We start from the raw sequence: 23985 nt of genomic DNA, 5'->3' as shown, positions 1-23985 counted from the left end.
TGGAAAAAAAATCAAGCATTCCAATCAAATCTCTCTGGAAATATTTCAAATATAAGGCAAAGGAATCTCTCTCCAGGCTGCAATGTCCTATTAGGAATTTTTCCTTTTACTCCTGTGTCAGCAGACACTACGCTGTGTTTTTGCAGTGCAACTGTATTCTTACAGTGAAAGAGACTAACAAAACCTTTGATGTGTGTTCATTTAATACAGGTCATGCAGATAGAAGTACAAAGGAAATAAATGGCTACATCATGAATCCCCTTAATTTAGGACATATATCAGAACTATTAACGAATGGCATTTGTTTCCCTCCCTGTGTCGCACTGTGTATCAAGGCATATCCATTCACCTGGGTTCATAATCAAATTTGGAAATATAGTTGCACTGTGGCACAGTGGCTGACATTGTTGCCTTGCAGCACTGAGGCCCTGAGTGCAATTCCTGGGCTTCTATTTCTGTGGAGTTTGTATGTTCTCCCCATGCTCACTTGGGTTTTTGCTCAGTGCAAAAAAGTTAATTGGCTTCTGGGAAAATGAACACTGGTGTTACACCCAGGGTGTACCCTGCCTTGCCCCTGATATTTGCAGAAAAGGATCTGGCTCTTCCACAACCCTGTATTGGATAAAGCAGTTAGCAAATGGATGGATGAATGTGTTTACGTAACCTTACTTCAAACCGAAACTTTTTATTGTTTTATTATGATACAAAAAGACAATTACTATAAATGAGCCCGGTCATTGGAGTAGTCTCAATAGGTTTCATGAAATAACATGTCCGTTACACTGAAGGCTCACAGTGTTAAACACTAATAGTCTTCAGTGTGATGAATGTTTAACATTCACAAACAGCAAAGACCATGTCTTTTGGCATCCCATGCATTTTACAGTTCACACATTTTAAGTTTATCTCAGGATAAAAGTACACAGATGCTTACAGGTTCAGGAGGAGCAAACTGTTTGCTGGGAAACGCTGTCTTAACTTCGTAGAAGACCTGAAAGGTAGATTTCTTTTCTATCCTTGTTCCTCCTTCACATCCTGAGCCTGGTTCCCTGACCAGCACACCCTTTTATAATAGGCACAGCTGCTGAGATGAGAAACACCCATGCTCCCAGTAAAGCTAAACCCCAAATCTCAAAACTGCTAAGCCCTTTAATGGCTAGATGAGAAAGACAGTCCTGCACGCATAGCAGTAACCTCCCTTATGAATATTTCTTGAATTTCTCATAATATTTTCAAACATTCGCTAAGGTTTTACATTTCCTTTGCAGTGATTCCCTGTGGTTCGACATGTCTTTACTGTGCTTTTTCTCCTTGATGGATGTAAGTACATGAGTCAACCCAGGTCAACTTTTGCTGGTCATTTTTTTAGAGATATGGATCATGGTAAAGTACAGTGAAGGCATCTTAGAACCTTTTTTTTTAGCATTCTAAAAATACAAAAACTTCAGGTTAATTCACCTGAAAAGCTTTAAAAACGTGTTATGTAGATCTTACAGAGTACTTTCTGGAGGGATTCATGAAAGTCATGTGGAAAAAGCAGTTTATGTCTCCATTTTATTTTGAGTAGACAACATGACCTAAGCATGGCTGCCCGATCTTCACACAACCTCTATGCGAATAAGGTTAGATAGCTGAGCTAATGCTGTCTGTTTCCCACTAGGGTTTGAACTCTTGACCTTACTCACGCAAAAGCAAGGGCTTAACATCTTTGCCACAACATGCCTGCTAATCTGCCTCCCAATGGGTTATATATATCAAGAGTATGATACCGGAGAGCTGATAGAATTTGATGATAGACTTTAGAATTTAGCTGAATTAGCTATTTAAATACCCTGGAAAATTAGTCACAGACCAAACACATCATGCCAGTTAATCCAGCTTCATTGTGATGAGAATACAGGCTGCTCCTAGGTTTATTGCGACTCACTGCACATTGGGGTAACGTCAAAGATGCGGCTTTGGGTCCCTTGGAACTATACAGTGTATGTCCTCTCATCCTGATCCTGCTATTCCTAACTCACTTTTTTATTGGGTCACACACAGACAACTGGATACGGATCTCAGTGCCAAAAAGTCTGCTGGAGTCTCTGGCCAGCTAATGACAAGATGGAAGGGAAATGGAATTCTTCAGCACAGGGAAAATCCTACTCACCAGTATGCCCTTATATTTCCTGTTGAAAGTAACTGACCTATAAACCCAATTCTTTATTCTTGCCCCCTTCTCTACATTTTAGCTCGATTGACAAAAAGGTGTGTTTTGTGTGGGGAAGGGGAGAATGCCCCAGCTTCGCTCTGGCAGGACTGCGAATACAGCAACATCGTCAACAATAAGCGGACGAGTCAGGGAATAATTAGCAATAACAGTCAGACACCTTTTGGCAACGTCTGACCAAGAGCAGAATCCTGTAAAGTTTCATGGCCCTAATTCAGAAAGGGATTCACTGTTCTGGATTTCCTTTGCCAGGAAAAAAAAAACTATCATAGACAGGAGCCTATGGTGTAAAATTTGATATGGCTATAATTTGAGCTTTCAGTAGTCAAGGAAATCAATATAGAAAAACACATTTCAGTGATAATGAGGTCAAAGGAATATACTGTCAGGAAGGGAGATTAAATAAATTCATACCTGTACTTCTTTCAGTCTGTCACTGTAGCATACTGTATGTATTGTACTATACAGTATGCTTTACATATTGCTTTCCATTTTATTTATTTGCTACTGATTAGTCAATTTACTTGAAACTGTTTTCAAATTGAGCTGGTGCATTTCACCAATTTATTAATCATTTAACATTGCTAACCACCGCACAAATTTAAATAAGCATGTCTGCTGAGCAAATAAGTGTGGGCAGAGCAGGAATGAACCATAAATATTTGCGAATACGAAATTGCCATAAAGAATCTTCCAGAAGATCAGCCACACTGTAAAGTATTTTTGTGCATCATCACAATCATTCCACACAGAATGACTCTCAAACTTTCTGATAATGCGAATACATACAGTACATCATTCCCACATCTTTCTTGGATTATGAGTAAGTTAGTTATGCGGTCATTCGTATTTCACTGAAGCTAGTTGCTTCGAAACTGCTATACCATCAGAGAAAAATCAAATCTATCGGAAACTAAACAAAATTCTGTTGAATGTAGAAAAACTACTGGCATCTGCACCTCTGCATTGAACGCACTCATCACATCAGCTATTTGAAACTTTAAAAAAAATTCCATCCCACACCGAAGCACAACAATTGTGCCATGATGTCTGTCTCTCTCCCTGACCTTTACAAAGAAGTAGCTGCTCACAGGCTGACCCTGTCCAGAGCCCAGAGCTGAGAATCCTTTCTCTGGAAACTGAATGGCTGTCAAAACCTGACTTCACTCAAACCACTGCTTTAGTGGGCTGGTTATTTCTCAAAGGCACTGTGACAATGATGAGACCCATGAACTGAACCTCTGATGCCACATACAGTACATTGTAAAGAAACTAACACGGAAATACCACGCAAATTAAAACACATTTCCGAATGTGTGATTTATGAATGTTTGCATCACCCAATTCAATTAAGAACAATAACAGCATTTTTAAAGATTGTCATTGTTAACTGAAAATTAAATCTGGGAGTAAACACACTTGATGGATGGCTTTAGTTTTGGTTAGTGTACATAACGCAGGCAAATCAAACATGGAGCACTTATATCAGCTGAAGAGGGAAAAAAATAAAATACCATTAATGACCAGATTGATGGAGTACATTACACACACTAGACCAAATTAAATAATTGCAAACCTTGTTTTTTAACCTTATCAACCTTTTTTTAACCTTTTCAAACTTATCGCTTCTTCTGGTAGGGATTTTAGTTATGGAAAATAGTAAAGCAAAGTAGCATAAAGAACACACAACCACTGCAAGCCTACAGAGAAAGGGACAGTAGAGAACAGCCAATCACATCTATCCACCATTACTCAGGGAGGTGGGAAGAAACAAGAATAGCCAGTGATCAGTGCTTCCCTTTAAAACTCTTTATCTTAACCTGTCATGCATTCAAATTTTGTCCTCATCTTTGAAATCTGTGTGAATTATTGGACTGAGCTACACTAGAAGAAAATGCAGTGCATAAAATATAACTGGTGCTCACAGCATCCAAGAAATGTGTTGTTAGCCTGCAGAAAGAAAACTGAAGATGCTCATCTAATTTCCATTTCACAATATGTATTACTTAAAAAAAAAAAACTCTTAGGTGGTACACGGATGAGGCAACTAGCACTGCTATCTAAGAACACTTGAGGTTTGAATTTGGCTCTGGACTAGAGTAGCCCTTCTGTGTGGTGTTTCCTTGCTCTTTCTGTGCTCATGAGGGTTTCCAGGTGGTGCAGTGTCCCTCCACATTCTGAAAACATGCGGGCTAAATTAAACAGTCTCTCCATGTTCTAAGTCCCCTTGTGCGTGTGTGAGCTCTGTGATGGACCCTCCTTGTGTTCTGTGATGTGCACTGGGATGCTGCTCAAGTAACAGGCAGCTTTCTGATCATGGATAGATTAATAATATACTGTATCTCCCCTGGATCGACTGCAGATGGAGGTTCTGTAATGAAACAGGAAAAATAAAACCACACCAATGTGCACCAGCACACCTTGTAATTAACCAAAAATGGTTACATATTTCAGGTAATATTTTATGGTTTGTTAAAATGTCACTAAATCACCTTTAGTGGAGTTTTTAATTATGGGTTTTGTCAAAGTATGTAACCTGTTGAAATGTTTTAGGAGAACGTGCAAAAAGAAGCTAATGTTCTGAATGAACACAAGGTCACAAGGGCACTATTTTTATGAAGGCAAAATACAGCTCTCTGCACTTTGAGAGGAAAGACTGCAGTTCTTTTACGGACGTCATTCAATCATATAAAACATTTAAAGCAGGGATAATTTCAGTCTATGAACATGAGATCATAAAGGTGAATATTATTTAAATATAGCTAAACTGTGCATTTGCAATAATAAAATAATGAACCACTGTATCCATGTTTTACAAATGCCACTTATAAAAGATATGAATGATTTTGAAAGCCAAGTGAAATTACACTTTGCAAATGAAATACACATTTCATATCCATATACAATCCTTATGAGATTCAAATTAGGGTGAAGATCGAGGTAGTATTTATTCCAGTTAACTTTTCTTAAAAGCAGTATTGGAAAAATACAGTACTACAAAAGCATGTGCTTGATGTCTGCTTTATTTTTCTCATCAATTGGCCACCAAACATGGTGAACAATAAACATGAACAAGTGTTTTCCTCTTAAAAGAACACATCTGCAAGAATAAAAACAGAACAAAACAAATATTCAAGTACTAAAAATAATGTTCCCCTATGTGTGTTGCATTAAGAGTTATGAAAGAGTTTATATGATTTTCATGGGCATTTTCGGGCACATAATTCTGTGTTGGGAGGTTTAATTGAAAGTAGATAGAAAGAAATAAAAGCAAAATCCAAAGTGAAAAGATTATGGAATAAAGAAGCCCAAAATGCCTATAAACAAACATTTTGCACTTTATGTTTATCGTGCACCTACTGCTCAGGGGCTCCTGCTGTAATCTAAAGCACTTTCCATGCTAACAAAAGTTCTACTGTTTCTAAATAAGTAGATTTCCATTATTCAAATGCTCATTACCATTAATGTGGGAGGACAGACAGATCAAAATCCAGGCAGACAGAGAAATATACAGAGATCAGCTGTGAGATAAATGATAGAAGGCACAGATGGATATCCCAGCATGCACTTTCCGGAGAACGGCCAAGCTAAGGGAGAGTGTTTGGTGATTTGTTGCCACTTCGAAATGCTGACCTCAGGTTTGTAAAAGTGAAAAGCAGAAGGAGTGTCAGCAAAGAATTTAAGCACAAAAAACTGCACACTCAGCTCCAGAGAAAAGAAAAATGAAACGGAACAAAGTCCTTATACAGCAAATCCATTTTAATTAATCTAACTAAAACACCCCTTTCTCAGGGGAAAGCATTGCCTTTCTAATTTTAAAGAACTAGTCCTCTCCTAAACTCCTATTGAGAAAACTCAAGTAATTTGGAGACTGTTAGTGGCTAGGAGACCTCAAGTAATTTGCAAATTATAGGCAGTTTAAGTGCAGGAGGAGGTCGACACCCTTCTAATGCCCACTTGCACTCTCCTAAGTATAAATGTCTCACCTGAGTACCTCTTGGGCTTCTTTTCTTGCACCCCATCTTCACCCTTGCAGCAGCTCCCAGGCTCATTCCCTGTCATGTGAATTGGGGAGGTATCAAGACAGCCTTGTCCCTCTAGGCCGTCAGCCAGGCCACTTCCGCCAAATAATTATTAAATACATTGGAGCTCAAAGAGGGAGGGGAACAGATCATTTAATTGAAATCAAAGTACTGAGGTTTTTGAAAATTTCAGATTTTGAAACATTCATTGGATATGGCCAGGACACCAGGAGAAACCTCCTTTAATAAAATTGCGCACCAGTGTGGAAAAGGACCTAGTTTGACTTCTGTCTTCGTTCTAGGTTTCTGACTTCCACTTTTGACACTAGAGGGTGTTAATCCTGGTCCACTACAACAGCAGATTCGGAAAGTTTCAACATGACATTCATTTGTTCCAACCATTTCAAGAGAAGCCTGTAGTTTTACAATATAATAATACAAGGCAGCAGCATTTCTAATTTAATTAATGCTCAATTTAGATTTTTTTTTTATTTTTACTATGAAATACAAAAAAATATAGTTTAATCCATTTAAGTGAAACATTTGAGAAGATTTTAATAACAAAAGGAAACTCTAAACTCTAAAAATAAAAAAATAACTACTTACAGAAGCAAACAACCTAAAGAGAAAATGTATGTGTATCTTAGAAGACCAATTCACTCTGACTTTTTATTCTTAATGAAACCATGTCACTTCTAAGATCATTTAAGCATCACCCTGACTGGACATTACATTTTTTGTCTGGCTTAACTGCATTTATCATCCATATTTCAAACACCCAACTGCTATTAATTTAATGCTGGAATAATTTGAATAACAATCACTGAACAATGTTTGAGCCTGTGGCTTTCATGTTCTGGCCACTTAATCCAGAACAGAAAGAAAAAAAAAGCCTCAGCCAACTTCTTAATTGCCCAAGCCAAAAACACTAATGCTGATGCATCCTGATCACTTGAGGAAAAAATCTTAATGGCAGTGATAGCAAATCACTGGCAAAAATAGTCATATGCTTCTCATATGTTGGAGTGTCAAGATAATGTATCACGAAAACCACTGTTTAGGTTTTATTTTCACTGCATTAGTTCATTGCAGGATCAGACAATTCAAAATGGCATTAATATAACCTCCAAGACATTTTCAACATCAAAAAGCGACTTCTTCCCCAAGAAAAACATGAGAAAATGATTAGGATTTTCACATTTTCCACATGTTTGTGCCTGGTAATGTCTCGAGTGCAGATCAATAATAGATCATTCTGTTTCAGTGAAGAAAGGACCCAGGCATGATGTCATGTACCATGCAGCTACATGTGGAATGAAATTATAGCACTGAAATGAGTTGAAAGAGACAACCAGTTTATACAAGCAACCTTCTCTTTTTGATACTGCCAACTTATACCAAAGACTATGTCTTAAGGTTGGCTACTTGAAATCATTTTTTAAAAATAGCATGATCTGAAAGGGGAATCCAAAGTAAGCATAGTGTAACCCAAACTATGATGCGCCCACTACAGTACTTCTTATTGTTGTAAATGTCAATTTTATTATTGTAACCTTATTGCGAGCCATTATGATCTGTGACTGAACAATCACATCACAATAAAAAAAGAATGCATCTCAAAAGCTTCTAATATCACTTTTCAAAAATGGAATTGTGTAATTTGAGCTCCAGCAAATAAAAGACCGAGAGGATAAATTAATGCATTTCAGGTGTGGAACAGCATGGCAATTTGTTTTTTCTTGGACAACCGTCTGAAGTGATAACATTACATTATATATGGGCTCAGATTGCTCAGCTGAAGAACGTTGTTGTTGTTGTTGTTGTTATTGTTGTTGTTTTGTTCAGCTTTGGTGTTCTTATCTCAACTTCTCCTTGTAGTGCATTCTGCCTCCATCAATTACCTCATCTGCTTTTCCACTGAGTGCTGAGGAAGACAAGCCCATTCAGCATTCTGAGAGTGCTGGACACCGGACGAGATGAGAAACGACAAGCTTTCATTAAATGACAAAACCATCCTGCGGCTGAAGACGGCCAAATCAGAGCCACAGGAAGACTGGGCTCGACTGAAATAGCACGGGGAGGGCGTAGTGCGGCCCCGCCGATCAGACACGGCTCTCCCTGGGAGGATGACAGGGAGAACAGAGGTCCAGCTGTAGAGGGCGTGGGATGGGGCAGGATGGCAGATAAACAAACATACTGTAGCATTGTTGTGCAGCGTCAGTGTGGTCCGCTCTCTGCCAGGCTTTGTGGGCCGTTATTGTGGTCTGCGCAGGCCTCAGGCGCACATGCTACAGAGGAGAGCGCTGGCTTCCTAGCCTAACACTCTCCTCGCATATGTGGCTTCTGTAGCTACAAACATTTGCTCACAGGGTTCTCTTGACTCACCGCCGCCATGCCACAGAACGTTCTCTTCATTGATGGATCCTGACATTTACCCTATCAACAGTCCTCACGGCATCACATTGACCAGCTGAGTGGTTCAGGTCAGCCTGCTTCCCAGGGTTCTAATATAGAGTTTTGAAGTTACTACTATTACATAATGTACTATATAATATAATATATACTGTATATATAATATATACACTGTATATATATACTATTATATATTCATAATTATATTATTGTATTATATAAAATAACTCACCTCAAAAATAAAAAAACTCTTTACAGAAAACTTACAGTATATGCGGAGATTGTTTCCATTGACGTCTCATTAATATTTAAAAATGTTCTGTGGGTGTTTCAATCCCAAAGCTCCAGACTGAAATAATTTCAGGTTTTACGTTTCATTCACGGTTCAAACCGTGACTAAAAGCAAAAGGAAAAAAAAACATCTGTGTGTCTTTGTTAAGCACATAGATGCATGTTCTCTACTGGGGAAATAACGACATCTTAAAGTTTTATGTTTCGACTTCCTTGGCACGTGAGCCTGAAAGGAATTCTGGAAAATGTTAAATATGTGGATCTGATTCCGATTTAAGGAACCTGACCAGAAGTTTAATCCTTTCCAATGAAAACATGGCCACATTCGGATTCAGATTTCAGCAAAGACGGGAAGAAAAGGAAAAAGGAGACAATTCCATTAGATCATACCTGCAACAGAATGGCCAAGCACTGATTACCCTTCAAAAAGAATAGAAAACTCTTGATTTAGTAAAATCAAATGCAAAAGCTGAGAAAAGGACCACTCACCTTTAATCTGTCAATTTTTTTCTTGAGATACAAAATTACATAAAATTGCATAAAATAATTCAAAATTTAATCAGAAAAGTACAATATATTCCACATGTAGTATGTAGCACTCCATAGGTGCTGACACTGCCTTCCTAAATATAAAATGCACTATCTGCCATATCTACTTCAGAATCAAAGTGCAAAGAAAAAGAATATTCAGCGTGTCTTGCAGAAAAACGACAGGCAGGTTTGACGTGCTGCTTAAACAGTGTATGACATGGCATGGGGTAAGTCATTTGTAGTAAAGGCGATTTGGGAGAAAACAGACAATATCAATCAATCGATTCCCAGAAGACATGTTCCAACAAGATGGCTGCCTATTCTTTGTAGACCTGAATGAATCAGATTTTAATAATATAGTTGTTCCATTTAGTGTGATTACTTGGTCGACATTGCTATAAACTGCTGTCAGTAGACACAAAGTCAATGTTGAAGCAGGAGCCCCTTCCAAGCACAGCTTGGAGAAAACGAAAGGTCATGTCAGGATGCAATGGATGTGACTTCATGAGAAAATGCTTGAAAAATGACAGCCAGCATTCTCACCCACTTGTAACAACATACTCAAAATACACGACCCAAACGACTCAGTGCTTAAATTATTATGACTTCCCACACACACCTCCCGTCAATCAAATAGACTATCTACGTGGCAGGCAATCCACAAATGACTTGAGAACATAGCTCAGATATCCATCGCCTACCATGAACTATTGAAAGCTGATGGACTGGATAAAAGTGCAGCTCATCCCCCCACACCACTGCCCTCAAATCCTTATTGGAAGATGAGAACGTGATGGGAGTGGTGAGTGGGTGAGAGATGAAAAGGATGAAACTGGGGATGAAAATATTTCAAAGCCCTCTTGAATGCATGTCATGTCAGGACCAGGCTGTTCTAGCTGCTTTTAGAGGCTCAAATTAATGTGGCACAGGAAATCCTCACATGTAGTGCTTCTGCCTGCTGTGTGAAGACCCCATAGCAGCTTGTAACAGGTGTATACAATAGAAGCTTTATTTGTGTGCCATACAGATAACATTTAACTATATTTAGGGATGCAATGTACAACTTGTATGTGTATGGGCTTGTGTATCTATTAATTTGGGTACAAACCTTGAGACAATGTCAACCTAGAGATAGAAAGACCTTACAAACTCCCCATGGAATAACCAATTTCTTTTTAAAACCAAGTGACATTGCCTTTTAAATCTAAAGGTGTCCAAAACATTTGTTTCTCTGTTATTAATTCCCGCGGAGTTGCATTTAGGGAGAAAAAGAAAAAGAATTGAGAAAAGGCGGCGAATAAATGGGAATTCTCCCCCAAAACATTGAAATACAAGTGTGTGTTTGTGAAGGAGGGCTTTTTTTTAACTAATCATAAATTGGCATATCTTAATTGTAGTCTTCTGAAATGAACAAAGCAACTAAATGGCTTCAGCTTCTGTCCCTAGAGTATCCTAAAACTGTTAGTCTAAACACAAGAAATAAAAGAAGGCTGAATTACATTATTTTTTAGAACAAGGCATGCCAATACCTGCTAATATGGGGGGGGGGGGGGGGCATCTGTATATAGTGTAAATTGGAGAGATACTGACTCCTACCACTTGTGGTTTCTGTGGCTTTGGGTTACTGCCATGTCAATTTCTGCGGTGACAGTCTGTATTGAGGAAGTTCATTACACAACAGGCAAAACATCTTGAAGAAAGCAATGAAAGAGTGAAGTCATATGTCGCAACAGTAAATAAAATGGTACAGACTGTGGGAGCGCTGGTGAAAGAACGTTATGATGGTTTTATTATGGATACAGTAAAAAAACAACAACAAAATACTCACAGGTACTTTAAATATGACCCAAGGTACTGAAACAATGGTGTTTAAAGGGCTTTATCCAAACTTTCTGTAGCTATAGCTGATTCTGTGACAGCTGTTACATTTAGGCTTCCAGCATTTCTTTACAAAACCTGTTTTATTGTATTTTTTACTTTACGTATTGCATAAAGAAATTATCCAGTCTCAAATCTACTGTATCCATTTACTATAATTTCTATACCGTAAAAATTCATTTTCCCTCTAAAGACAAATTTCAGGTGTGACAAATTATTTTTATTTAAAGGCGCATTCAAGATTATCTACCCATTAAAAGGGATACCATTAGTACACATGCCACTCTTTTAAAATATTTGTGATTTTCTAGTCTGATAAACCCTCATTACATCACAGATGGTGAAAGGTAAGAATATGAGAACTTATTCTGTCTACAAATATAACTTCAAAACACCCTGATTATTTTACAAGTGGGAAATGTCCAGGCTGAGTCTCTCTGGCTAAAACTTCACCTTTACAAGCACCAGGCCTGTCCACTGCAGCATACCTGATAGGAACACGCACAACATACAGAAATCCAACTTTCTCTGACTGGTTTCAGTTTGTGTTTCCTGCTCCTTTTTGGTTCATTCATTATGTGAGGTCATTCTTGAGGACTATATTATCATTTGACAGAGACATTGATGTTTTTCTTCCGACGGATGATGTGCTGCCACAATCAGCAGCTGAGGAGTATTAAAACAATATGAGGGATTTATAAACATCCTGTGTGATAAAAATGGAAGAGCCAAGGGACAATTCTCCATCCATTAAAAATAGATTAAAAAAGAAGATTGAAAATCAACGGTCTTGCTGACAAAAACATAACGATGTGTAAGAAGAAAAGAAGAAAGTGAGATGCTGCTCTTCTCAGAATTGACAAATAAGGTTAAAACCAAGAAGAGAGAAAAGGAAATAGCTGGTTGCAGATATAGCCTTGTGGGATTCTGTGCCATTCCTCTCACTGAGCCCTAGACACTACACATCTCATCTCACAAAGGTTTGATGGGACTTAAGCCCGTCGTACAGGATGTCCATGGTACTGTAGAACTGTCACTCATAGGGGATGATGTACTATAGCTATTATACACATGTAGCCCCATGAGACAGCATACAGGGCCTTCATGAAAGGAAAGAAGGAGGAACTTTCACCATGAGTTTCACCATGACACCGGGATTAACACCCCTACTATCCCAAAACATGCTATGGGATCTTAAATGACTTAATAAAACAGTCAGAACTTCAGTTTAACAACTCAAATATACAGTAGGACAGCACCTCCTACAGCACTGCAGTGACCAGAACAGGGCACTGATTTGGACATTCTTGCCCAGAGGAAAGAGCACCACCACTGGCAGATGCAAACAGTTGTTTTTTTCTGGGTGGGGGGTCTCCCCCCTCCAAGCATTTACCAGGCCCATCCTTGCTTAACCTCTGTGATCGACAAGATCGGGGTACGATAAGTGGTAATCCTGCTTCAATGTAATATGATATGCTGATTACATAGCTGTGGCAATGTAATATGAAATGTCTAGGGACTTTTGTCATACAGCCAAAGCAGAGAAACAGGGTTTTTCACTCTTGCCATTTGTACACTAATGTCTTGTATTTCATATGGCAGCTAGTCTATCCCATATTAACCCTGCATTCTTGTAGAAAATGCACCACAATATAATTCAGTACAGTATTGTGGTGTTTACAGTATTAGCAGACTGTCGGGAAAAACAAAACAGGAATTCCAAAGAATACATATATTTCATTATAGAATCCTCTCCCTGTGTGGGCCTCCCAATGTTTACTGAGGTTTTGTGATCCTGAAAGTTTTGAAGTGCCTTTTATTTGAAAAGAAAAACAATAAAAGATGCTGTGAGTCCCCATGGGGGTATGTATCACCCCTTTCCCAGAGGAGCATGCTTATATGGTCATAAGACTTTATTAATCAAACCCTGATGTATGGAGGAGCCTAAATTGCATAAATACTGGTAAACAGATTACGCATAAATCAACTTAAGGACATCTGAGGAGTTCAAATGAAATATGGAATATCTAAGTTATACCAGTGTCATATCTCTGCTGCCTTTTAAAAGAATAAGACTAATTTTATTTCAAAGCTTTTTTATATTACTGAATACATAGGTCAATCACTAAATATCTCACAAAAGTAGAAACCAACAATGCATTAGCATTGCAAATCTTCAAAAAAATGATGAAAAAGTGCTCTCCAGTAACAATTTTTTAATCATGGAGGCTTTGGGTTAGGTTTTAAGAGGTTCAGTACAACAAGTTAGAAATAAACATATATTTTTAAGTAATACCACTAATGTCTGACATGTCTCAATATATGTGCAGTATACAATTAGTTGTAACAGAAAACATATTCAAGTATTGTTCTAAAGCACAATATATTAACTTGTGTATGCCTTAAGAGTTGTACAACACACAAATGTTTTGCAATAACATCCACTGTGATACGATTGCCTATTTAAGCAATAGCAATGCATGCATCAATAAAACCAGTTCATTTATATTTTCGTCATACAAAGAGTAATAAAAACAGTTCATTTCCCCTTTCCTTTACTTTAATCCATTCCTAAAAGTCATACCTACAGTTAATTCTTCTGGCAGAGCACACAAAGGTTTTCAAGATAAAAACGGGATGACTAACATTTTTTTCTTTTCGAGTACAAATGTGTAGTGGAAATAGGGAAATAGGGAAAATGAGGAGCTGGCTCTCTCAGTAAAATTTACTCTTAAGCCACCTACAGAGTGGTGTGCTATTCAAAGCCCCAAGCATATTGTAATACTGGAAAGACAGGACATTATGAGGCTAACACGATTAAAAATCGCTTGACCGTTTTTCACACTAAGTGGGTGGCACCTCTCTTTTCACACTCCACTCTTGTGGTCTATAACTTCACAGGGTTTTTCTTCTTTATTCCTATTGACCCATTGTGCCTCAGACAATGCACCTCTCCTGCTTTGAAACCTTGCTCTGCCACCTCTGAAAATCAAAAGTCCAAAGCTGTAGAAATAAATGTTTTTTTTTTTAATAAGATCTCCTATCTGTAAAGTTCTGCCACGGCCAGGCGTATTACTAGTTTACAGGGAAGAATGGCGCATTCGCAGTGTCGATCACACCATGAAGGCACAAAACGATATCCACTTTGACCTGGATTGTTTAAAAAGAGCCATATTGCAAAGGAAGGCAAGCTGGCATTAAAAACTGCAATAATCTTGACTAATTAAAAAAACTCAGTGATTTAAACAATTTTAATGCATAATATTATTATCACCTCTAAATTCTGATATGCTTTATATGCAGCATCAGAGTAAACATTTAACATGATAAAGCTAGGTGTGTTTTATAGTTCGAGCTGAGGTATTGTTATATCATATGTGAACAAGCACCTGCCAAAAAGGTACAAACGTACAGCAACCCCATGTGCAGTGAGTGATCAATAGCCAATGTGTTCTCAATTCTCCTGAATAAGATTAGGCAAAAAATGTTGAATAGTCTGAAACAGTACACGAAGACATGCCTCCTTTCACTCTGTTAAGTAATAGATTTTTATGTACAGCAGCAGGCCTGTGCATGATATTGATCATCATAAACTTACTGTATGAGTGGCCTTTACTACATGGGCAATATTTCTGAGGAGTCAATGTCACACCAAAAGAATCAATCTTAGGTTCATAGTGCTGTAAAAAGCAGAGGGTTCCAAAATAGGTCAACATAAAGCTGTACCCAGAAAGAATACCATTCACAAAAAAGAAGTTAGCTTCTATATGTCATTGCTACAAACATGAATATATCTCTTTAAGAAAAAAATATTTCAGCAGACCTATTATGGCTTATTCAATACAAACATGCTCTATCATCACCAGCTGAGCAGCAGACATGGGAGTCCTTCTCAGTATTTGTGAAGTTGTATGCAATCATACATATACAGTAGTGCAACTGGATGATATTTGGTCTTTACTTCATTATATGGAAAACACAGCTTATACAAAGACAAGTTTCACAGGCCATTAAAGATGAGATGTATAACTAATAAAGAATTAAAGCAAACTATGAATAATGCTTAAATGCACTAGACTGTGCTCTGCTTCCCTTCCATCTTCAACAGAACCTTCTGTTCAAATGGGATTACAGGCTTGTGTAAAGAATCACTCTTTTCACTTATGAAAGTACATTAGTCTATTCAAGATCATAAGGAACAGGCTAATAACTCTCTGCAGCTTTGTACACAAACAAACCCCCAGATGAGATGAGAATTTGTCTGAAAGAAACCAGGGAAGATTCAAAGCTACTGTTTTTGGACAAGAAAAACTAGTGAGATGAGTGAAGATGACAACATCATTAGACTCCCCATACTGTTCCCCTTTTCTTGAAAGATGAATCCCGAAGCAATCTGCTCACAAACGTTATCTGTTTTGTTTAAGCCATGTGCTCCTCATTGAAAGATTAATGCATTTTCTTTCATCATTTTGAAGAAAATACGGAACACTCCCAAAGAGCGTCCAGTGATTGTTATCAAACATTTCCTGGATCTGCTAAAAGATCAAGATGGTCTCTTCCTTAAACCAGAAAGATTTCGTTTAATTGTGGAAAACATCCTTTTCTGTCAAAAGTAAAACATACACCAAGTGACACAGATAAACATATAATATACAGTAGTTACATGAGGATAAATTGTACTAATGGATTCTACACAGCCAGAGTGAATCACAGATCTGAATTTCATTTAAAATAACAGTGCATTGGATTTACTCTTCTGATTAATATACTGTACATTTATACTATATCATTGAGAGCCTTCAACAACATTCAATCATACATCTCAACAAAGACTATCCACGAGTTATACTATTTAATGGTTATTTGATTATTATCAATCTTTGAAATCAATGATCAATCTCTGGCTTTACTTGCAACCATTTAACAAATATAGCAGTAAACATTTCATCCACGTCTCATGTCTTTTGCCATGTTTCTACAACAGAAACAAAATGCAGATACAGTATTTGACTTAATAATTAAATCATGGTAGGCTCCTGTAAAGAACAAAATATTACTGTACATCCAACCGTAAAGAAACAGAACCTGAGCAAAATAAAACTCTTTCAAACTGAAATTATTTTGCAAAATGATATAAATCAGGCACAACGTTTGGGCCACTTCTGGATAATATTTTCAAACCGCGTTCCTTTTTTGGAAGTCCTTTCAGTAAATTGGCATTTCCAGTGTTATTTCTTTGGCACAGGACGTTATTTTGCCCCCATTACATTTTCCAAAACATAACATCTACTAGGGGAAGTATATCTGGCCGTTGCATAAAATCAAATACAGCCGAGCTGACAATAGCTTCAGCCTGTCTTTTCTTATGATCAGATGCAGGCGTTCCTTATAAAGAAATAAAAAGGCAAACGAATTTTAGCTCAGTGTTCAAAAATGTTATTTTGCCTCATAAGAGCAAATAACATTGTTTCCAATAACCGCTCCTAAGCTCCTCAGCTAGTGCAGCATTTCATGGTATAATCCTATTTTTCCTCCTATTAACCTGTATTAAACTGACTTCACAGTAAACTACAATGAGGGTTTATAAACCTGTCAGGGTGCAGAAAGGAGACCATGCTGAACTCTTGTCCGTGTTAGTGTGGCATCGCTGACCTTATGACTGGAGAGCCGACGCCTCCTTTCTGCCTGGCTTGGGAAGGCGGCTTCGAGATTACGTCATTTCTCAGGCATTGAGATCCCTTATCGTTTGCCTCACCCGTATTGTCTCCTTAATTTGCATTGTGAGGACCACCACCAGATTCAAAAGCTACCCATGAAAAAGGCCACCACGCACATGAAAGAGCACCACCAGGGGGCTGGTTTTCCACACTCTGCTTCTGAAGGATCCCTCCCTCTTTGCCGCTGCTTACAAGATGTGTCCCTTTCATTTCCACCAACAGCCATGTCCAATCACATTAGTCTGGCCTGAGACAGCACCGTCAATAGCAGACGCATGTAGCGTTTGTAATGGTCAATGCCAAAGCCTATGACAAATGAAAGGCTCCAAGATGGATCGCTAGTTTGCGATTCACATGGATATTTTACACATGGTTATTTTAAGGATCATGAAAAGATTTAAAAAATATTTATTTTGTATAAAAGATGTTTAAAAATAAGCAAGGAAATATTTTGTGCCCATAGAAATTCATACATTTTCATCACTTAGATTTACAACAAAAAAAAAAAAACAATTCCTCATTAAGTTCAAGTAACGGTCAGCGAAACCATGTCTTAAAGTTGCTTCTATGAATGGACTGTGTATTCTTGCACCTAATAAGGAAAGATAAGAAATTGTTCCAGATCTTCTTCTGAGAACTTGGCAGTACATTCATATCACCGTATATCATGAAACATTACCTTTGTGTTGCAAAGCAATAACAAGCCACACAAACATCACAATTCATAAATAAATGACTTTTCTTCTCTTCCCTAGAAAGCAATAAAAAAGGAAAAAAAAACATGACCATGTGCAAATTAAATGATTCACTAGGCGTAACTGGCCAGTCCCCACATGAAGTTAAGAACTTACTTTGAAATTACTCATTTGGAGAAGATAATAGAGGTCAAAAAAGGAAAGCTGTCATAGCTTGGCTCTATGCTTACCAGACCTGAATGCTTTCCTTCTTTTTCTGTGCAAACCTCCAGAAATTCAAAGGACTTCTGAAGTGTTCAAATTGTCTGTAAGGAAATGCTTCACAGGCGAACACTGCACTGCGCCATATCAGGAGCACAGCACGTCATGCTCAGATAATTCAAAAGGGTATCGGCCTAGGTCAGCAGCTTCTGTGTCTGGTGCATACAAGGAACAAGGTGTCGATGACACCTTGAAAAACGAGTTTGCAGGAGCTGGACAATGACGTATCTGCTTATTTTCTGTGTGACTTTGGAAGCAGAAGACCGAGTACACTTTTCGCATGAGAAGGTAAAGTTCAAAGGGAACATAAGCAACTATGTTCCATCTGCCTGGTGTCAGTGCCAGAACTTCTGTCTTTTATAACGTGTATGATGTATGGTGTAAGATGCCAATGTGGAGCCACGGTATTGGTGCTGTTAAGGAGAAATCCAAGATGTGTGGTTTATGGATTTTGAAGTGAATCAAGGAGCAGACCAACGATAAATCTGGCAAGACCTGAAGGGATTTTGTATGAGTTTTATTCCAAACATTGCATAGAGTTGTTCATAAACTAGGTGAATTGAATGCTCTGGTCTGTAGTTATTTCGCTTAGAACTACAATAACATAATTCCAACAACATTCTTTACTATACTGGGCTTTATATTCAAAATCCTCACTTTTCCAATGGTGATTTTAAAACCAAAGTGTTTTATACAGAGAACCCATGGATATTAAGTTTGACTGAATTTATACTGTACATACTGTAATTGATTTACATAATTGATTAATTGTTTACTCTTGAAACCATTCTTGTTTGAAAACAAATTTGAAACTGGGTAAAAATGTTCACAAAAAATTAGAAAGAAACCAACCAAGGAAACCAATGTACAAAAATATGTCTTGAAAAGATATACCATTACATGGACTTCAATGGCAGTAAGTGGTTTGCATCAAATTGCTTGAAAATTGCAGTTTTAACAAGGCACGAGAACTCACAATTCAAAAGCTCTGCTTATAAATTGCTGATTAAAGACTTTTTCTTAAAAAATATTTACATAATTGCCACTTGTAATCAATACAGCTCTGCACATAGTATCTTGTTTCAAATCTCAAATGCTTGATACAAGAGGTAGTCTTGATCTTTTAAGAGTTTTAACCATGCACTTGTAATCTTGAAGTATAGTTTTTAACATGTTTGTTTCCATTTATGGACTATGCAGTACAGTTTGTGCCTCCCAGAAGCTAACTTTTCAGAACATATTGAAAGTATTTTTGAAGCCTTAAATGATTCAGTTCATTGAAACAGTTTGTTTTGAGGTTTCTGGGAAAATTAAATATAACGGTATTTGTTCATTGCTGTGTGAACGACATCCATATTTCTCAACCACCAACAAAAACAGGAAAAAAAAATACTCACTTCTAAAAAATAATCACAATGATTTCCTCTGGAGGTCAACATAGGGATTTTCCATAATCTACTCAGAGGCGTTAATTTCAGCTATACGTCAGAATTACATAATTGCATAATTGCAGAAATTCATCACTGCATTAGGATGGCAGAGACGTTCCAAATATGTTCCAAGACGTTCATTCCAAGCCATTTGCTGGCATGTATGCATGATCTTCCTAAAAACACCTCACAGGATAGAAAACAAAACTCTTGCACACTTGCTACATTCAGAACATTTGGTTTGAAGGATAACTGCAGTCCTAATTTCTCGGATCGGTTATTAAATCTCGGTAACAAAAGAAAATGCTGATCGCAAACTTTTACAAATTCTGAATTATGTACTTAAAACTTGTGAACTTTGTGAAAGTACTGTATAGTCGCCATGTTTTCGCAAACTCCTGATCTTGTCACAAGTGAGAGCGAGAGTTCACAGAGATTGTGATGTGAAGCAGCCCTTCCTGCTCAGTAGTCACTGTAATGACTAATGCAATGTGATGAATAAGTACAGGTTGTGCAACTGACATTTCACAGCAGAAATGTTTCACTATGATCTGCATGCAGAGTTAACAAGTAATATTTGTCATTAAAACAGTCTTAAAGTTGGGAACATTTCTACTAGATTAAAATAGAAGTACAGTATTCACAAACCTGCTTCTTTTAAATGTAATATGGTCATTTCACGACACCGGACAATTTGTTGCCTTTTTCTGAGTCACAGAATATGGTGCTGTGCATACCTCAAAATTTCTTCGATTTTGTGATCTAAACTTGTTTTTTTTTTCAAATTACTGTGTATATTTCACTTTCATTGTGGTTCAAAATTCACTCATCAATGCCGATTCTTTCTAACCTGGAAATATAAAAATAGCATTGCAGATCCCCTTTAAAAAAATGCCAAAGGCCAGTGGGAACTGGAATTATAATAGTCGATGTTCCTATTGTTGTGCCTTAGGCTTTTTTTGCTTTTCAGGGGGAAATTAATCCTTGTTCCTTTGATTTGCAGCTCCCATGTTAATGCTGGTACTCTATCCTTTTGTTTCTGATGTAGTATTAACACAAAGATGGTACTTTGCAACTTAATAACTCTTAGAGAAGGCTCGGAGAACACAGGTTCTATGCACACCTGTAAAGGAAGGATGATGTCCTGTGATAATCCGTTGCTGATCACTGCTAAAAAGAAGTGAAGATACTTTTTCTTTCATTGTTTTGATGGTTCTAAGGCAGAAGAAACCTGGGGATCCATCCTTAGGTGAAACTCTAGTATCCCTAGCTGATCGACCATTAAGCTCCGTGATCAGGTCGCCTTACCAGGTGGCTGTGACTAAGATTCACAAAGTTGATTGCACCCAAGGATCTAGCTGGGATTAGATTCTTCAGTGAAGGACACACATATCCTCCACTGAGTACTAAACCTCTGGTACCGGGGTGCACTGCCTGTTATGCATTTAAATCACACTGGTTCAAAGGTGGATAAGTCATAGGAGTCTGCCTACACTACCTTTAGCCATAGCCATGAGCAAACAGTGAAAAACACCATAGGCAACTGGGTGGGTATGTAGAAACAAATAATTGGTTATTGTTTTTTTACAAAATTTAGAATACTTTCTTTTATTGCCCTTAAATCATTTTATTTCTATTTTGGCTTGTTTCTGGTGCTCAATCTGTTACTTTATTTCTGCTCTAGGGAGAAGCAAAGACATTAATGTGTCATGGGCAGCACCAGATAGATTTACTCATTAAATTACAAAACCAGATAGGGATACGTCATTTTGTCCTTGTCTTCATAAAAAAACAGACTTCTTTATCCAACCATTTGTGGCTCCCTTAGGAAGACCTAACCAAACAGACATCTTACTTAATCATTTTAATAAGTGAATATAACCTTGCATCTTAACGCCATCAGAATTCATCTTATTTTTTTATTTCCAATCTTAGTTTTCATGGACAAAGATACAAAGAATAGAAGAAAAGAACTAAACCTGAGACGTACTTCCTCCTGTTACAAATAAAAGGGACTATTAAATCTGTCATATCTGCAATGCAGATGTTCCTTCCCTTTTATATGAGGGTTTTTACCAGCAGCAAACCTCAGTAGTGTAAGAGTTCAGGCTTCACTATTACCCAGAAAATGCAAAACATTGTAACGACATCTAAAACTTACTAGAAGGTAAAATTTGGCTATGTTAGACATCTGTCTCAGAATGCACCCCCCACACTACCCCAGTGGATGTAGACGATGAAATGAATCTTCTCCAGTATCATTTCTAGACAAAGACATTATTGATTTCTTTCTTTGAATTGAAGCAATGACAATTTCTTTTGAGGCAAGAGGATAAGTGTTTTATTGATGTATAATATAATCTGCACATCTGTGTCGTGTGCTTTTTTATTCAGTCTCAGATGCTGTCTAGGCATTTTGTCCTATTTCTCTATTCCTATACAGCCAGGACATGCAGGTGCTCACCCATTCCACTGATGGGTCTGTTGCACACAACAACTAGTGTATTGTTCTGCACATCGGTGCCAGTCTTGCTGGTATTCAGAATGAGGAGTTGGTGCCATTTTGGGATAAGTCCACCTAAAGTCTTACTCCCACAAACCATAAAGGCATTGTGAGTTCTTTCAATGTTTTTCTATGTTGTCTGTAGCAGGCACGGCATTCAACAAATTAAATCACGTCATTTCCTTTGCCGAACCACCTCACTCAATAATGAGGGTGATTTATTGCTTATTAAACAATCAAAAGTTGCTCAAATTAATGTACTTTTCTAAAAACATGCATGAATTAAGTGATACGTTTCTTGTGATGCCTGTATACCTTTACATGTTATATTTTCTCTAAACACCACATCCATTAATAACGAATAATAAATCATTTGGGAATATCAATTTTGGGAATAGGACTTGCAATCTTTACATTTTTTATAGAGCAGGGTCAACTTGGAAACTGAGTGTGCAATGTTTTGCTGTTAGTCAGATATTTCCTGAAAGATGGAACATTTCTTTTTTAATAATATGATTTTTGGATCACATTTCATGATTTTATGGAAGATTTGTACATTTTTGGTTTGTTGGAAGTAGACTGTACTTCAAATGACCCAGAGATACAAATTCACATATATTGCAATCATATGCGACCTTTAACATCTGTTTCACTGTGTTGGTGGGGTTGGACTGGAATCAATGATGACCTCTTTGCTTTGCTAGGTGTGACAGGACTTTGGCGGGACCTATATAGTGCAAAGCCAAGATTTGTCAGGTTATTTGAATGGAACAAATTTCTGCTGCCGTGTTTCGGTTTTTCATACTGTTGTTTTTTGCAATTTTAGCAACATATGATGAGTCAAATGTCAAACACTAACCTATATTGTCATTTGTTTCTGGCAAGACACTGTGGTATGTCACTATCCTTATGGTTTAAGTGTAAAGCCAGACATAAATATAGATTTACCAGTTTAACCTTTTTAACTCTTTTGCAATATTTCTATGTTGCCACTTATGTCCTTCCAGTCATCTCAAACGTGCCTTTTCAGCTGGCACGCTAACAACAGGAGATTTGATTTGATCTTGTTTCTATCATCTGTAGATAAAGGTTAGCAGGAAATTGTCTTATTTTACCCACTTACTGAAACAAACAAATCATTAAAAGTTGCAAACGCTCCATACATTCCTGTATTCCATACATTAGGTCAAAGCACGAGCAAACCCTCTACAAGATCCAAAAGAATTCCTCAAGAAAGCTGGGGTATGTTGTTTAAATGGGACACACACAGACACAGTGGTCTCAGTGCATAATTTATCATTAGTTCTGACAGCATCTATAAATAATAAGCAGCTGTAAAGCACAAATCTGGACAGTTTCCTCTACCCTGCTGTCACCCAGTTTCTATCCCAATTTCCAGGGACCCATCAGACTGGCCAGATGAGCTTCAGACTGTGTTTTGGAGCAAGCTATTTCAAGTCATAACCCCAGTGTATATACCCAATGTATATTCTCAGGACATGTCACACAAACTTGTGAAGAGAAATGTGGATCATTACAATGCGGAACCTCATTTGCTTTGAGGTCTTTTAATTGAAGGTTGCTGACTGGACTGAAACAAAACAGTTGCCAAATCCTCCCTTCCTTTCCCCCATCCATCTATTTTCTTAGCGCTTGATCCACACAGGGTTGCAGGAGAGCTGACATCTATCCCAGCAAAGTGCACAAAGCGTGATACACTCAAGGGACTCCAGCCTACTGCAGGGGGGCACACACCCAATACACACTGGGGCCAAGTTTCCCAGGAGTCAATTCATCTACCATTATGCCTTTGGACTGTGGGAGGAAACACACGCAAACAACAGGAGATCAAGCAAACTCCAGGCACATATCATCCCAAGAGTTGAGTCCAGGGTCCCAGTGCAGCGAGGCAGCAATACCACTGCTGGACATTTCCCTTCCATTACTCATTTCCACTTTTTAAACTTTTATTCAACCTGGTTGCTTTTCTCCCAAAGGTGACATGCTGCTAAACAATCCAACGTTTATACTCT

General features: G+C 37.8%; 1 long non-coding RNA gene across 1 annotated transcript in view; it reads right to left on the bottom strand.

Annotated features, from left to right (window-relative positions):
* LOC148641083 (uncharacterized) overlaps window positions 1-18191 on the bottom strand; it is a 36303-nt gene extending 18112 nt beyond the window's left edge. Inside the window, exon 1 of the long non-coding RNA XR_015929943.1 lies at window positions 17989-18191. This is a non-coding gene — a long non-coding RNA (uncharacterized LOC148641083). The remainder of the gene's footprint in view (window positions 1-17988) is intronic.
* Window positions 18192-23985: the final 5794 nt, after the last annotated feature.

Source organism: Lepisosteus platostomus, chromosome 25 (assembly GCF_059453375.1).
Source record: "Lepisosteus platostomus isolate fLepPlt1 chromosome 25, fLepPlt1.hap1, whole genome shotgun sequence".
NCBI classification, from domain to species: domain Eukaryota; kingdom Metazoa; phylum Chordata; class Actinopteri; order Semionotiformes; family Lepisosteidae; genus Lepisosteus; species Lepisosteus platostomus.
This window is presented reverse-complemented; position numbering and strand designations above follow the sequence as displayed.